Source organism: Aricia agestis, chromosome 14, assembly GCF_905147365.1.
Source record: "Aricia agestis chromosome 14, ilAriAges1.1, whole genome shotgun sequence".
Lineage (NCBI taxonomy): Eukaryota > Metazoa > Arthropoda > Insecta > Lepidoptera > Lycaenidae > Aricia > Aricia agestis.
The window spans coordinates 2,415,977-2,431,524 of NC_056419.1; the positions used below are offsets into that span (position 1 = coordinate 2,415,977).

At 35.6% G+C, this 15,548-nt stretch overlaps 1 protein-coding gene and 1 long non-coding RNA gene across 3 annotated transcripts in view; both read left to right on the forward strand.

Annotated features, from left to right (window-relative positions):
• LOC121733836 (myosin-8-like) overlaps positions 1 to 15,548 on the forward strand; it is a 141,066-nt gene that overhangs the window by 16,864 nt on the left and 108,654 nt on the right. The gene's annotated exons all lie outside the window — the stretch shown is intronic.
• Positions 9,403 to 15,548, forward strand: part of LOC121733841 — a 44,101-nt gene continuing 37,955 nt past the window's right edge. The window contains exon 1 of the long non-coding RNA XR_006036621.1: positions 9,403 to 9,606. This is a non-coding gene — a long non-coding RNA (uncharacterized LOC121733841). The remainder of the gene's footprint in view (positions 9,607 to 15,548) is intronic.

Consider the following 15,548-nt stretch of genomic DNA (forward strand, 5'->3'; position numbering starts at 1 on the left):
TCGGAGTAATTTTTTTACAAAAACTTTACCGAACGTCGATACTACGGTGCCTACCACCGGTTCGGGAACTAACCCGGCGAGAAGAACCGGCGTAAGAAACTCGCACGAGGCCATCTTTTACTAAAAAGATGGAAAATTACAATTTAAAACATATACAGTACAACACGGTCACATTAACCTGACGCACCACTGGAATGTATATGCAAGCAGTGTGTAATATTATTATGATTAGATAGTGGTTTTGATGAATAAACTACAAATTATACTTTTTGTTGTAGTTTAATCGCTATAATATTAGTGTTTAATAAAAATTCAAGTGTGTTAACAGGAGAATTAAAATTATGAAAGAATTTTAGCAGTAGATGCCTAAGTATGTTAATTCTATCAAGTAAACAAGTTTTATATAATTAATAATACACTAATAAAAAATAAAAAAAATAAAAACACCATACAAACGCCAATTCCCTTTAAAATCCAGACGTATAAGGTAACACAACACCGAGTCCCGTACGGCTTCCCCTAATAATTCAGGGAATCACTGCAAAGTGCTTTGTGGCTTTGACTTCCCACGACGCGCGACGAAGACAATGTAACTTGATATAAAAGAATATGCATATCTATGTATTACATACCCTTGCTAATACGTAATAATATTTAAAATGCGAAAGAGTATTAATTAATAGTCTGTCTGTTACCGCATCCTTGCTTAGTACATAATATTAATATAAATGCGAAAGATTATATTTTGTCTGTCAGTTACCGCGTAAATCGATTTACGCGGTAACTGACAGACAATACTCATACTGATTTAAGCTTAGGCCACAATAGACACTGCTTAGGCCAAACCTACGCGACCAGGCGACTGCGAAGCGGAGCGTCAAGTTGTCAAATGTGTTTTTTTATTATATGTTACATGATGTTACGCTCAAAGACCGAAATCGCTCAGTGAGCGAAAAAATAGCTCACAACGCGTTGTGGTCACAGTGAAAAAGCCACGACGCAAAATTCGCGTCGTGGCTCTAATGAAAACGGCCACGACGCGTTCTGGCAATCACAAAAAGACCATAACGCGAAATTCGTGTTGTGGCTGATATGCTATTCGTTTTTCTTGATTTGTTCTTGATTGATTAATCGTCCATAGGTATGGAAGATTATATTTGAATTACCACGCGTACTACAAAATATTTTGTTCTTTTACTAAATCATTGCTTAACGTGTTTTTCATTATTATTTGAAAATATCCATACTTCCATAATATCCGTGCTAATATTATTACTGTCTGTCTGTCTGGCGCAACGTTGTTGTTTTTTTTTAATATAAGGTAATCTGATCCTAATAAATTACAAAAAATAGTTTTTTTTTATTTATATACTTAATTTAAATATGATACTACTAGTTGATGCCCGCAACTTCGTTGCGCCAGACATATGATTACGGATAATATTAAGAATAATATTAGTACGGATATTATGGAACTGTGGATATTTTATAAATAATAATGATAGACACGTTATGAACTGATTCAATAAAAGAAAAAATATTTTGTAGTACGTGTGGTAAATGGCAATTCAAATATCTTCCATACCTATGGACGATTAATCAATCAAGAACAAATCAAGAAAAACGAATAGCATATATCAGCTACGACACGAATTTCGCGTTATGGTCTTTTTGTGATTGCCAGAACGCGTCGTGGCCGTTTTCATTAGAGCCACGACGCGAATTTCGCATCGTGGCTGTTTCACTGTGACTACAACGCGTTGTGAGCTATTTTTTCGCTCATTGAGCGATTTCGGTCCTTGAGCGTAACATATTACAAAACACACATTTGACAACTTGACGCTCCGCTTCGCAGTCGCCTGGTCGCGTAGGTTTGGCCTAAGCTTTATGAATAAAATGGGGTATCTAAGGTACTTTAGGAAGGGACATAGGATATTTTTAAACGAAAAATTTTGGACTTTGAACCAAACGGTTTCGGAATTTTGGTGCGCTAAAGTTGCTGGTAATATACAGTACAAATATTATAATCATGTAGAGAACGGCGCGAAAATGTACGGTTCCGTGTGATTTTCTTTGGCGCATAAGTCCCAAACTACAGCTAGTTGTATAACATGTAAATGCTATTCATGTAACATAATAAATGATAGTGAAATAGTAGAACTGTTACGAATTTTAAAAAATTACGATTAAAAAAAAAATTAAAACACATTCCAAATTATGTATGACTATAAAGTATGACTTCACATGTAAATATTAAAAGAATTTATGTGGAAAATATAAAACTTTCTTAACGCAACACTTCTCTGACACGAGTAGATTTTTGCATAATAATCATAATCATCATTTACGTCAGAATCATTATATTACTTACATTGGTCTGGTTTAACACAATAGAAGCATAAAAATTGTTTGGGCAATACACCGAACATTTTAAAACGCAGGATAGGATATGTATGACACTATGTTGTGCATTAAATGTTGTGCATTGGTGTTTTGCGGACATTCGACATTTATGTTTTGTGCGTTGTTTAGGGGTGTATGAGTCTTTTATTTAAAATAATATAGAGTTCAGCTCTCTTTTTTTGCGATTTTGGCAAGCTCTTCAACTTCAAATTTGCCAATACAAAGATAAAAAAAGTGATTCTTACAGTGCCGCTACTTTTATTAATTATATTGAACTCTATATAGAGGACTTGTACAAACCCTAAAGCATTATACGTGTATAAAAACAAATAATAGATTAAACTGTATCTCTAAATATTATATTTTGGTATTAGAGATAATATTATTTTTCTGCCAAAACGTACGACAAACAGTACATCATCTGAGCAAATATCTTTATACTAGCTGTTGCCCGCGACTTCGTCCGCGTGGACTTTATAGCTGTTCCCGTACATCGATTGAGTCGCTTACGCGCAAATCAGAAAGTATATTGTGTGGGAACGGCACGTTTTTCCGGGACAAAAAACATTCCTTGTCCCAGATTCAAATTAGTATCCTTATTTTCCTGTTCGAAGGTATCTCCAATCTCCATGCCAAATTTCATCAAAATGAAAATAGATTAAATAGTTTAGGCGAGAATCATATAAGTTTATTGTGCGGGAACCGTATATATTCCGGAGTAAAAAGTATCCCTTGTCCTTTCCCGAGACTGAAAGTATTGCCATACTAAATTCCATCAAAATTCGTATATTGTACAGTAAACAGTAATTTTTCCGGGACAAAATGTATCCTACTTTGTGTCCCGAAAAAGAACATATTTTTTCGGGACACAAAGTATCTTTATACCGAATTTCAGCAAAATGGGTCCAGCCGTTTACGCGTGATGTCGGGACCACGCGAAATATAACGTTCCGCGCAGCTTCACCCGCGTAAATTAGATATTTCTCAGACAAATTAGTCCACAAAAAATAGCCTATGATCCTTCCTTTAGTCTGAGCATGATAAAATATAGCCTATAGCCTTTCTCGATAAATGGGCTATCTAACACTGAAAGAATTTTTCAAATCGGACCAGTAGTTCCTGAGATTAGCGCGTTCAAATAAGCCCTCTCAAATAATTTCCCCAAATTTTTTCACATTTTTCTCCATTTCTTCGCTCTCATTAGTCTTCACGTAATAAAATATAGCTTATAGCCTTTCTCGATAAATAGGCTATCTAACACTGAAATTATTTTTCAAATCGGACCAGTAGTTCCTGAGATTAACGCGTTCAAATAAGCCATTTCAAATAATTTCTCCCGTTTTTTCCACACTTTCCTCTATTTCTTCACTCCTATTAGTCTTCCTCGATAAATAGGCTATCTAAAATTGAAAGAATTTTTCAAATCGGACCAGTAGTTCCTGAGATTAGCGAGTTCAAATAAGCGCCTTCAAATAATTTCCTCCCGTTTTTTCCACACTTTCCTCTATTTCTTCGCTCCTATTAGTATTAGCGTGATAAAATATAGCCTATAGCCTTCCTCGATAAATGGGCTATCTAATACTGAAAAAATTTTTGAAATCGGACCAGTGGTTCCTGAGATTAGCGCGTTCAAACAAACAAACAAACAAACTAACAAACTCTTCCGCTTTATAATATTAATAACTAGCTGTCCCGGCAAACGTTTCTTTGCCATAAATATGTAATAAAAAGTACCCAGTAGCCGATTCTCAGACCCACTGAATATGCATATAAAATTTGATTAAAATCAGTAAAGCTGTTTCGGAGAAGTACGCGGCCTAACATTGTGACACGAGAATTTTATATACTTATTAGATTTACAAACCTTATAAGACGTATTATAATACACTAATACTTATTATAAGGTTTGTATTAAAAACCGAGTATTATCACAAATCAAATTCAAAATTACCATGGCTGCATTACAAAGTGATTATTTAGAAGCACCCATAAATTATACTTGGGGCAGGCATCCCGAAACTCCCATCATCGCCCGGGGCCAACTCCCACGGTTAAGGATTCCAAAGCCCTATTTAGCATTATGGATTATTATTTTTAAGCCTTATTTAACATTTTGGAATACTTTTAAGCCCAACGTGGTGGACGTAGGGCAATGTATAACTAATATGATTGCCACCATGACTATAAGTGTTTATATTATACGAGCTTTTGCCCGCGGCTTCGCTCGCGTTAAGAAGTATTATTATATACAAACTTTCATCCCCTATTTTAATCCCTTGGTGTTGGAATTTATCAAAATCCTTTCTTAGCGGATGCCTACGTCATAACATCTACCTGCATGCAAAAATTCAGCCCGATCCGTCCAGTGGTTTGGGCTGTGCGTTGATAGATCACCATGTCAGTCAGTCACCTTTGAGTTTTATATATATAGATTCATAATTCATGGACAAATATAATATTATTAATAAGGGCAGTAAAAGTAGCCAATTTGTGGTTTAAAATTGATAATAATTATACATGTTACGTAACTTTTTTGTATGAAGATTATTCTGTCAAAGATACGTCGTAGTGTTGTCCTAAATTTTAAAATACGTTTCTCCATAACAAGAACAAACAGAAGACTATGGGCCTGTTTTATCACTTTCTGATAAGTGCCGGATATGCTATCCACCACTTAACTTAACAGATAGAGTATGGAGAATCTGTCAAATAAGTTGTGGATAGCCTATCCGACACTAATTTATCAGGAAGTGGTGAAACATTACCTTTTATTTTTATATTATTGATATTTCTATTATATATAATACGTGGGAGAGCCATGCTTCGGCACGAATGGGCCGGCTCGACCGGATAAATACCACGTTCTCACAGAAAACCGGCGTGAAACAGCGCTTGCGCTGTTTCACGCCGAGTGAGTGAGTTTACCGGAGGCCCAATCCCCTAACCCTTACCCTATTCCCTTCCCTACCCTCAACTATTCCCTTCCCTTCCCTATCCTCCCCTATTACCCTATTCCCTCTTAAAAGGCCGGCAACGCACTTGCAGCTCTTCTGATGCTGCGAGTAACCATGGGCGACGGAAGTTGCTTTCCATCAGGTGACCCGTTTGCTCGTTTGCCCCCTTATTTCATAAAAAAAAAATAAGCACAATAATTTCCAAATATTATTAGAGATTACTAAAGTATATAATGGCAGTGTAAGACACATTTTCATCATTTTAAATTCCCTACAATAATGATTAAATATTACTATAGAGTTCTATCTTTACATTCCCTAACGTGAAACGGACTTTTTATAAGTAGGTTCTGTCGAAGCTTACAGGTGCTGGATTCTTCGCCAGTATGCCATAAGCACCTGTCACATTCTATACAGGACTACTTCCACCAGTATAGTCCTTCCCGACGTCCAGTTATTTATAAACAAAAAAGTTTCATACTACTTGTGCGGGCAGTAGGAAGTTAAGTACTAGATTTTTTTTGCGGAAAACGCACACTTCCGGGTTATAAACTATCCTTCGTTCTTCCCCTGCATTTAAGGTATACCATACCAAATTTCATTGAAATCTGTTCAGTGGTTTGAGCGTGTAGAGGTAAATTTGTAGACAAGTTTCATACAAGTTGTGCGGCCAGTCGGAAGTTATATTGGCCATTTTCCTGTAGTGTTATCTATCCGCTTTTGTGTTTGATAATACTTATTACTTTATTACCTAACTGTACATTAACTGCGATCGTTAAATTTTATGCTGAATATTAAAAAAAACTGATAATAAAAAAAAATCTATATAACCTCAGGACAACTAATATATATTCTGTGCCTCAGGTAAGTTTTACATACATAATATAATTTATAAGTTCAATATAAGACGAAATGTCGAGACTCGAGACGAAAATCGTGTCAATTATGAGTAAAATACCAAACGTAATGGTTTTTGGGGCCATTTTGATAGAGATTTCTATTAAGACGACGTAACCTTCTTAATAAATAAAGTTACATGTTGTATATTATGAAGATTTTTATAATTAAGTGACCCTAGAGTAAGTTTCGAAATATTTGACTACAAGTTACGACTATTGTACGTTACGAAACAAACATTTGGATTGTCGATGGTTAAGTGACTGGAAGTAATTTTAACGCCAATAAATATGTTTACGAATACAATCTCCATTGTACTCGTAAACATATCCAGAGGTTTAGATGATGGAGCTGACATTATCTTGCACTTTTAATACAAAACATCATTGAAATTACCTTCACTAGCTATAAAATTGGACATTATATTATTATATTATGTATAATATTATGTTCTTCTAAATCTAATTTATTATAGTGGACAAGTCACCTTACCAAAGATTTTAAAAGTCGGGATATTTTATACTTGACTGAAAAAATCTTCGCACAACTAAGCAACAGCTCATTACGTCACTACTCGAAATGGGCTTAATAACCCCAAAGTAATAATAACTCCCGCACCAGTTTCGGTGACGGTGGCCGGTTTCATTGAAACCAGTAATTTTATAGTGCCCAAGTGTGTGCGCAGTACATAAGAGGAGTGCTCTTATTCCTTTACTCTCATAACCCAGTGGGACGGAAGACCGACACGACTGGCGAGAGATCAGGCGCAGGATCGATTCTTTTACACGCCCATCCGACGCATGGATCATCTTACTTGTCAGACAATCAGGCGATCGGCCTGCATTGTCCTAGCCAAACTTGGAAATAACATGTTTCCAAAGCGGGAATCGAACCCACGACCTCCGAGTCAAGAGCCGCGCTCTATACTGGACCACGGTGCGGAGGCGTAACCCCAAAGTATAGGCCATTTGACAACGCTTTTTGCGTCGAACTACTATTCTTACTTATATTATAAATGCTGGACTGTGTCTGTCTGTCTGTCTGTCTGTCTATTACCTCTTCGAGCCCAAAACGCTGAACCGATTTTGTTGAAATTTGGTAAGGAGATACTTTGAGTCCCGGGAAAGGACATTGGATCGTGGAAAAGACTCCTGCGCGATAAACTTATTTTGGCGGAGTTGCGATCATCTACATTACTTACATCCATTAATTTGAGTGCCGCTCAAGTTAAGTAGCGTTTCGTCCGTTAGACAGCTGGACAGTTACTCACAGCTGCAATAGTTATTGATCACCTGTAGGTGGTAACGGCGTGAGTTTTTGTGCGTACATCTGTAATACAATTGTTTATAATTTGCGCTATTATGGGTAACAGCTGCAACGGAAAATAGATCAGACAGGTCGTCGCGTGCGCGAGTTGCTTTGCTGTTGGTAGACCTTAAGAGGATACACCAGGGGCAAGAGAAATTGAAAATAGGTATTTGAAAATGTATTGCAGTCTCACCAATCTCAAGTCTCCCCTCACCCAGTGCCGTAAATAGCCTTTTTTGCGCCCTGTACCGTGTGCGGGATTCTATAACTGCGCTCCTGTTTCTTTTTTAGATATTATAGGTACCCAAGCAATGCTACGTATAGGCCCCTCTGATCTGGCCATTCTTGCGCCCCCCATGAGTCTACGCCCTGTGCCTGGGCACCGGTGGCACCGCCCTATTTACGGCACTGCTCATGGGCGTACCCAGGTTCTGGTGCCAGGGGGGGGGGCAAATTACCCAGGTTCTGGGCCAGGGGGGGCAAATCAGATTTTTCATAAGCTAGGTGTTTATAAAGAATAAAAAAATTAATAATTTTTAGTTGTAAAAATATTGTATTGCAAACAAATGGCAAAAATTCGTTCTTAATTTTTAATTTTTATAGATAAAAGTACTAGATAATATACTTAGTAGGGACGTCAACATGATCCAGGGGGGGGCAGCTGCCCCCCCCTGCCCCCCCCTCGGTACGCCCATGGCACTGCTCCCACCGCAGAGCGCGATAGAGACAACACGACAAAAGTTCTAATAAAAGAAAATCTTCGATTCGTTGTCCGCTGATTCCTTCTCCAAAACTTAACTGATTTAAGTAATTTTTTCATTAAGAATTAAAGCAAGGCTTGAGTTGTGTTTCTATGTTTTATTTTTTTTTTGTATATTTTAGTCAGTTTTGTTTTCTGGGTGTTTGAACACAGAGGAAAATCTGGCCATTTTTTTGGGTTTCTGGACGTTCTTATCTTTTTTAATAATAAAATTATGAAAAGAAAACAAAGGGACATGCTAATAGTGGCCATAGATATTCAGGAAAAAAATCCAGGGAGGAAACAGGGGACAACGTTTGTATGTGAAAAACGGCGGTGTCGACTCCTCTTAATTCCAAAAGTGTTTGTTTCTTAGGTTTCTACCAAATTTGTGTACAAGATTTTTTTTGTCAATTTATATAGTCTTGTTTATAGGTAAAACCCTAATTATTATTATTATTATACTAATTTACTTTCAAATATCATGTTATTTAAAAATAAATGGGCAACACCAGCCAACAAATCGTTATCTGAATATAATAATTTTACCAACAAACAAAGTTTATCAATTAATTAAAAATTTTCCCCATGAACATAATATAAAATAAACTAAAATTTTAATTTCCTCTAGGATATTTGGCAAGATAAAATAATATTATCTTAAAGTTTGACTATAGAAAAGGTCTACTTAATTTGAAAATATCTTGCTCTACATTCATATTTCGAACACATTTAAAATGTAGAGCCTATATTTTTTTCTGTTTTAGGCCTCCATAAGTCTTATGGAGGCTTAAAAATGAAAAAAATATAATGAGATATAAAGGAATCAGTACACCCGCATGCAGGATCTCAACACAAGACGATGTCAACACACTGCACCATTGGAGTGCGAAACAGGATTTTCAGAAACTGGTTTAGACGTAAAGATTTTATATGGCATTTGATCCTGGTCTCATGTCTAACTAGAAGTTATTTTGATGACTCCAGGGATAAGGTATACTGCGATTAGTTTATATGGACTTGTATTGAGGTAAAATAATTCCAACTATCGTGTTACGCGTCGCTGCACCGGCAGCCGCGGTAGAGACAGACCGTCTCCGCTAGTCGCGACGTGCGCACGCGTGGGGCCATCTTGGATTTACTTCTCTCGCGTTCCGTTTCAAAATAACGTTCTAAAGCACGTTCTTTTTTCAAACTGTGTTCTAATCTGTGACTTTCATTTTTTTGTGCAATTAATCGAATTGGTTATGAGTGATTGAGTTGGCGTTCGTTTGTCTTCATATTTGGGATTTACTTTCTATTACTGTGAGTACCTGTTTCATTGTTTATGTTTACTTCTCATTAGTGGAGAAAGTCGAATCGGTGTTTGATCAATTTGGAAACAGTGATCCTATTGGCACACTTTCCGCGGTCTACCTGCACCTACCTGTCGAGCGACTGTCACGAATTCGATATTCAAAAAATGATTTAAAACTACATCGTTCGTGAACAATTCTCATAAGAATTACAAAAGTGGCTGCAATTATGAAACATTTATGTGTAACGTTTCTTTTATTTAAAAATAACGTTGAGGAAGTTGTATAATTAATTGTAGCGATGGTAGAGTTGTAACTGTTCTAATTAAAATGTAGAGTTCATACTTTATGACTTCAGTAACCACTTACAGATATTAATAAAAGTTGTACACAATATTAATTAGATGTAATCAGTTAATTTTTTTAAATCAGTAAATGTAATCAGTAAAAAGCATTAAGTATATCAATATTTCAGTCATAAATTTTCGGGCATAAAGTCGTTTAGAGAAAATAATTAAAAGTGATTGAATGTTTGTCAAAATGGATACTTACAAGATGTTAGCAATATTTTATTTTATAACCCTTTTCAACCCTATCTAGTACCTTACATAGCTTTAACATTGAAAATAAATAGGCAAACGAGCTTGTAATAAATCTAAAGGACACTAAACTATCATGAGATGTAGATAAGCTGTATGTGATGTGTTGTACACTGTGGGAATTCACAAATAAAAAAATAAAACATTCAAACGCTGTCGCTGGATTTGAATTTCGAATGAATAGTTTGTATCCGGCGAATGCGGCACCTTTACTGCATTATTTTATGATTAGCGCTAAACGTAGGCATATAGAATTCAAATTATGTTTTTATGTTCAAACTGGTTGGTTTAAGCCTTTAACCCGTGTGCATCTTGATAATAATGACCTCTTATTCTAAAGGTGAATGCACTGGGTATGGATTATGATTTATAATAATAAGTAGACCTTAATGTCTTGATCGAGCAAAATTTTATATAGTTTCATAATTTATGTAAAATTTGTTTCATTTAATTAATTTAAGTTTTACAACATTTTTTTGTCGTCCTTAACTTGAAGAATAAACACAAAATAACTATTTTAATTTTATTCTTAAAATTAAAATTAAAAGTCTGCTCTACATCTTCGAAAACTTAAATAAAATTAAATATAATTTTTTTTTTTATAATAAACGTACTTTGTCAAAGTCACACTCTTTGTATGTCTACTAATGACTATGGCCACAGAATAGATAATAGCACAGACTACTAAGGGATGATAATAGTACTTACTTCGGCAAAGTATTTTTATTCACAGGTTCAAGGGACATTCAGTTCAAGTGACAATTACTGAGAAAGTATTTCACTTGCTTATTGTAAGAGACATTTTTGTGATATTTTAGATAGAAGACTATCTTTTTGTATCATCGGCACCAACTTTATAACGGGCGAAAATGTAAAGAAAAAAAAGTAGAGCTAGGCTGGTTTTTGTGTGGTTTTAGATTTTATCATTTTATTTGTCTGATGGTAAAAGTTTAACTTTTAGGTTAACTACCTTACAGTTAAACTTTTTACTGTCTTATTTGCTACTAAAGTTTTAATTAAAATTTGTGTAGCCTAGGAAGTAGGAAGTCTACATTACATCTAATTTAAATTAACCTAAGCTTAATAATTATACTTTTAGTTCCCACAACATCTACACAGATATTTAATACGTAACTATATAAGTGCATTTAATTACATTTAGTGAAGTCACTTCGGAAAAAATGGCCAAATAAAAAATGCCTTCATTTTTTACTCAATGTGTAATGCTCAATGTGTGCTTCGCTTTCCTCGCCAAAAAACAAGTTACAGCAATTACTGTAACATTTTTATGGAAAAGGAAAGCGTAATAATTGATAATATTCTTTAAAGTTTAAAAGATACAATCTTAAAACTCGCGGTATTCTGTCATGGTAGAGCAGAAATATTTTCTCGAGTGCAATTTTACTTGAACTAGAGATCGCCCAGTGGTCGAAATTCGACCTTACTTGCAACGACATTAGTACTACTAAGTACCTACCTATATTTTGTAAAAAAATATTGACTTCATCATAGTCTTTTTCAATTTTTTATACGTGGGAGAGCCATGCTTCGGCACGAATGGGCCGGCTCGACCGCAGAAATACCACGTTCTCACAGAAAGCCGGCGTGAAACAGCGCTTACGCTGTGTTTCGCCGAGTGAGTGAGTTTACCGGAGGCCCAATCCCCTACCCTATTCCTTTCCCTACCCTCCCCTATTCCCTTCCCTTCCGTTCCCTACCCTCTCTTAAAAGGCCGGCAACGCACTTGCAGCTCTTCTGATGCTGCGAGATTCCATGGGCGACGGAAGTTGCTTTCCATCAGGTGACCCGTTTGCTCGTTTGCCCCCTTATTTCATAAAAAAAAATGTCTCTAGGACTCAGCTGATCTCAGACTGGCCGTTTAAGCATAAAAAAACAATAATACATTTTCAATTTGTCACCTTGTTGTCAACGGACTTCAATCATAAATAAAAGAGCATAATTCGTATGTATAGGCTTGTCACTCAACAATCTGTCATCTTTTTTAGACAACAGATTGTTTCAAACTAGTGTCGTAGTATGTGTAACGTTTTATTTGCTAAAATATATATGATAAAAGCATAATTTTAAAATAATATTGGCTCGATGCACTCCTAGAGAACAGGGTAATAGGGGAGGGTAGGAAACGGAAGGGAAGGGAATAGGGGAGGGTAGGGAAGGAATAGGGTAGGGGATTGGGCCTCCGGTAAACTCACGGTGAAGGTAATATTATTTTAAAATTATGCTTTTATCATATATATTTTTAACAACGAAAACGTTACACACACTACGACACTACTACTAGGAAAAATGACAGATTGTTGAGTGACAAGCCTATACATATGAATAATTATACTCTTTTATTTATGGTTGAAGTCTGTTGACAACAAGTTGACAAATTGAAAATGGATTATTGTTTTTTTTTATTTAATTTTAGATACTATTAGACAGGCCAGTCTGAGATCAGCTGAGTCCCAGAGACAAGAATTGAAAAAAACTATGATGAAGTCAATATTTTTTACCAAATGTAGGTAGCAGTCCTAATGTCGTTGCAAGTAAGGTCGAATTTCGACCATTGGACGATCTCTAGTATAAAGTATTTCACCCGTATTATTTTATTGAAGTGACTAAATAAGTATGTCACCATGGCAACGTCCATCGCTATCCCGTCGCACAAACAATAGTCGCCGTCAGTCTCGAGTTGTAATAATTTACTATTATTTATTTAACAAATGCACTTATCAATATAAAAAGTACCCAGTAGCCGATTCTCAGACCCACTGAATATGCATATAAAATTTGGTTAAAATCAGTAAAGCATTATGACACGAGAATTTTATTTATAAGATTTAAAATCAAATTCAAATGTTGCCTTATTTCCTCAACCTTTTAGCCTTTAAGCATCACAAGCTGAGTCATGGGAGAGCATTTCACATAATGATTCCATGGAAAGAATCGAGTATAATAAATAACTGTCAATCTGTCGAGTGCTGACTTTCTACAAGTGTCGAGTTAGTCTGACATAATTATACTTTCTTATCGGCTGTTACGTGTGCTTATTGTTGCCCTTGATTCGATATATGATTTATTGTTTATTTTTTTTATTTTAGGTCCTTAAGGCAAGTGTCTTGAAATATTACAGACTGAATATTAATGAGTACCTAAATAGGTGTGATGTCAAATAAATGAATATTAATGTTTTTATATTCTTAGATATAAATTATAATTAATTAAAATATATAAGGACAAAAATATTTCTTAGTAAGATAAAATTACTTACAAATTAATGTGTTGTGAATAATTATTCTCAACATAAAGATGCAATAAGGTAAAATTGAATAAAAATAATCCGTTTTTCTTATTTTAGTACGACAGTCCAAAGTTCAGTATCTTTAAATATTATGGAAAATCTTGTAAGGAAATTTATACTTATAAAATTACATGTCCTGACTAGGGAATGCAATCCCGCCAGATAAATTCAATCCCGGTATTTGCGGGACTGAACCATCACAATCCCGCGGGATCCCGCAGAGTAGACTTAAACTTTCAAAATAAATGGTTATAATTATTTTTTTCTTTAGTTGATAGACCCCGTTTTATACATTAATGAAATTTATATATTTCATTAATGTATAAAACGGAAAAATGAAATTTTATATATTAATGAAACTAACTTTCTTCAAATGAAACTAACTTTGTCGGAAACTTATTTTACAAGGGTTTTTAAATACTTACTTCAGACTTCAGAATATGTAAAAAAAAACTAATCATTTTTTGGAAATAGCTACGTAATAATAATAATAATAGTTAAAATAAGCTAAAAAAGCCACGACTATTTCTTTTCATGTTTTATTAAAAAAATCGAAATATAGAGAAAATTGTGCTAAAAGATTCCATTACATACATATACAGCCCAAGCTATTAAAAGTTATATGTATTAATTTTGTCGCTTCCCAAACGGCTCCTGACAATTCGACACAAAGTAGCCAGCAGCTGAAAAAGTTCGCTCGCTGTAAATTGTTTAGTGGGCTGCCTGTAGCCAGTTCTCGCATCCCCTCGCACATAGTTACACGTATGAATCACGCTTCTTTCTAATCCCGCCAGTCCCGCGGGATCCCGCTAAATTTTCGAACGGGATTAGTCCCGCAAAATACACGCGGGGTCCCGGTATTTCGGGATCCCGGTATCCCGGTATTGCATTCCCTAGTCCTGACTGACTTACTGACTGACTGACTGATTCATCAAAAACTGTAAAAGTTACAGCCACGAAATTTTGTGAGTAGGGTTGTTTTATTAAGTAGACACTCACTAAGGAAGGAATTTTGAAAATTTTACCCCGAAGGGGCTGAAATAAGGGTTGAAAGTTTTAATGAAAGTCCGTCATTTCTTGAGTTAGAAACATGGAACTTTATGATGAAATTGAAACTAATTATGAAATTAAAACTAATTATGCAACATCAAAAGATTTTAATGAGTTACGAACATATGTGCACAATATAAAATGTTCGTCTCCATATCCGCCGGTACCCTCACCGTCTTTTGTAAATGCGCGACGCGGCGGCGCTTGCGCTTGGAACATCGATAGCGGACCTATCGGCTTGACGGTATGCCATACATCGAACGAGCAAAATGAACACCTGATGGAAATGTGTGTACAGGATGATATCTTGTCAAATAAACCAGTTCAGACAGATTTGGAGCCAAAGACCCAAAAATGTAATACGGTCGCCGAAAATACAGTGTGCTCCTCATTGCAGCGTGTGTCGACACCAACTACCGGGACAACCGTTGAGACAGATAATTTACAACAGTCTCAGGCAGTCCAACAACCTGAATCGCCTGAAAATAAGAGTAGGGGAACTGATAATGAGTGGCAAGAAATAAAGAAAAAGAAGAAAAAGCCTACTTATAAATATTTAGGTGAAAGGGGCAAAGCCGTAACCTCAAAGTCTACATTCAAGGCCGCAGACAAGGACACTCCTATTTTTATAACAAATGTGCATCTCGACACCGTTGAGACTGATATTATCGAGTACATAAAGACACAAACAGAGATTAGAATAAGACTAGAGAAAATTAATACAAAAAAGAGCTTAAATCATAAAGCCTATAAATTTTTTGTACCTGAATCGAAGGTGTGTCTATTCCTTAACAAGAATTTATGGCCGGAAGGTATTATTTTTAGGCGTTTTGTACACTATAAGAATCGAAGAACTGACTCAATGAAATCAGCTGTCGGCCTTTTGTCTCCGAACAATAATAATGGATAAAAACGTATTATGCAAGTTTGCCAGCTACAATTGTAAAAATGTCAAGCGGGCAGTAAATGACATCCAGCGTTTATGTAATGAATGTG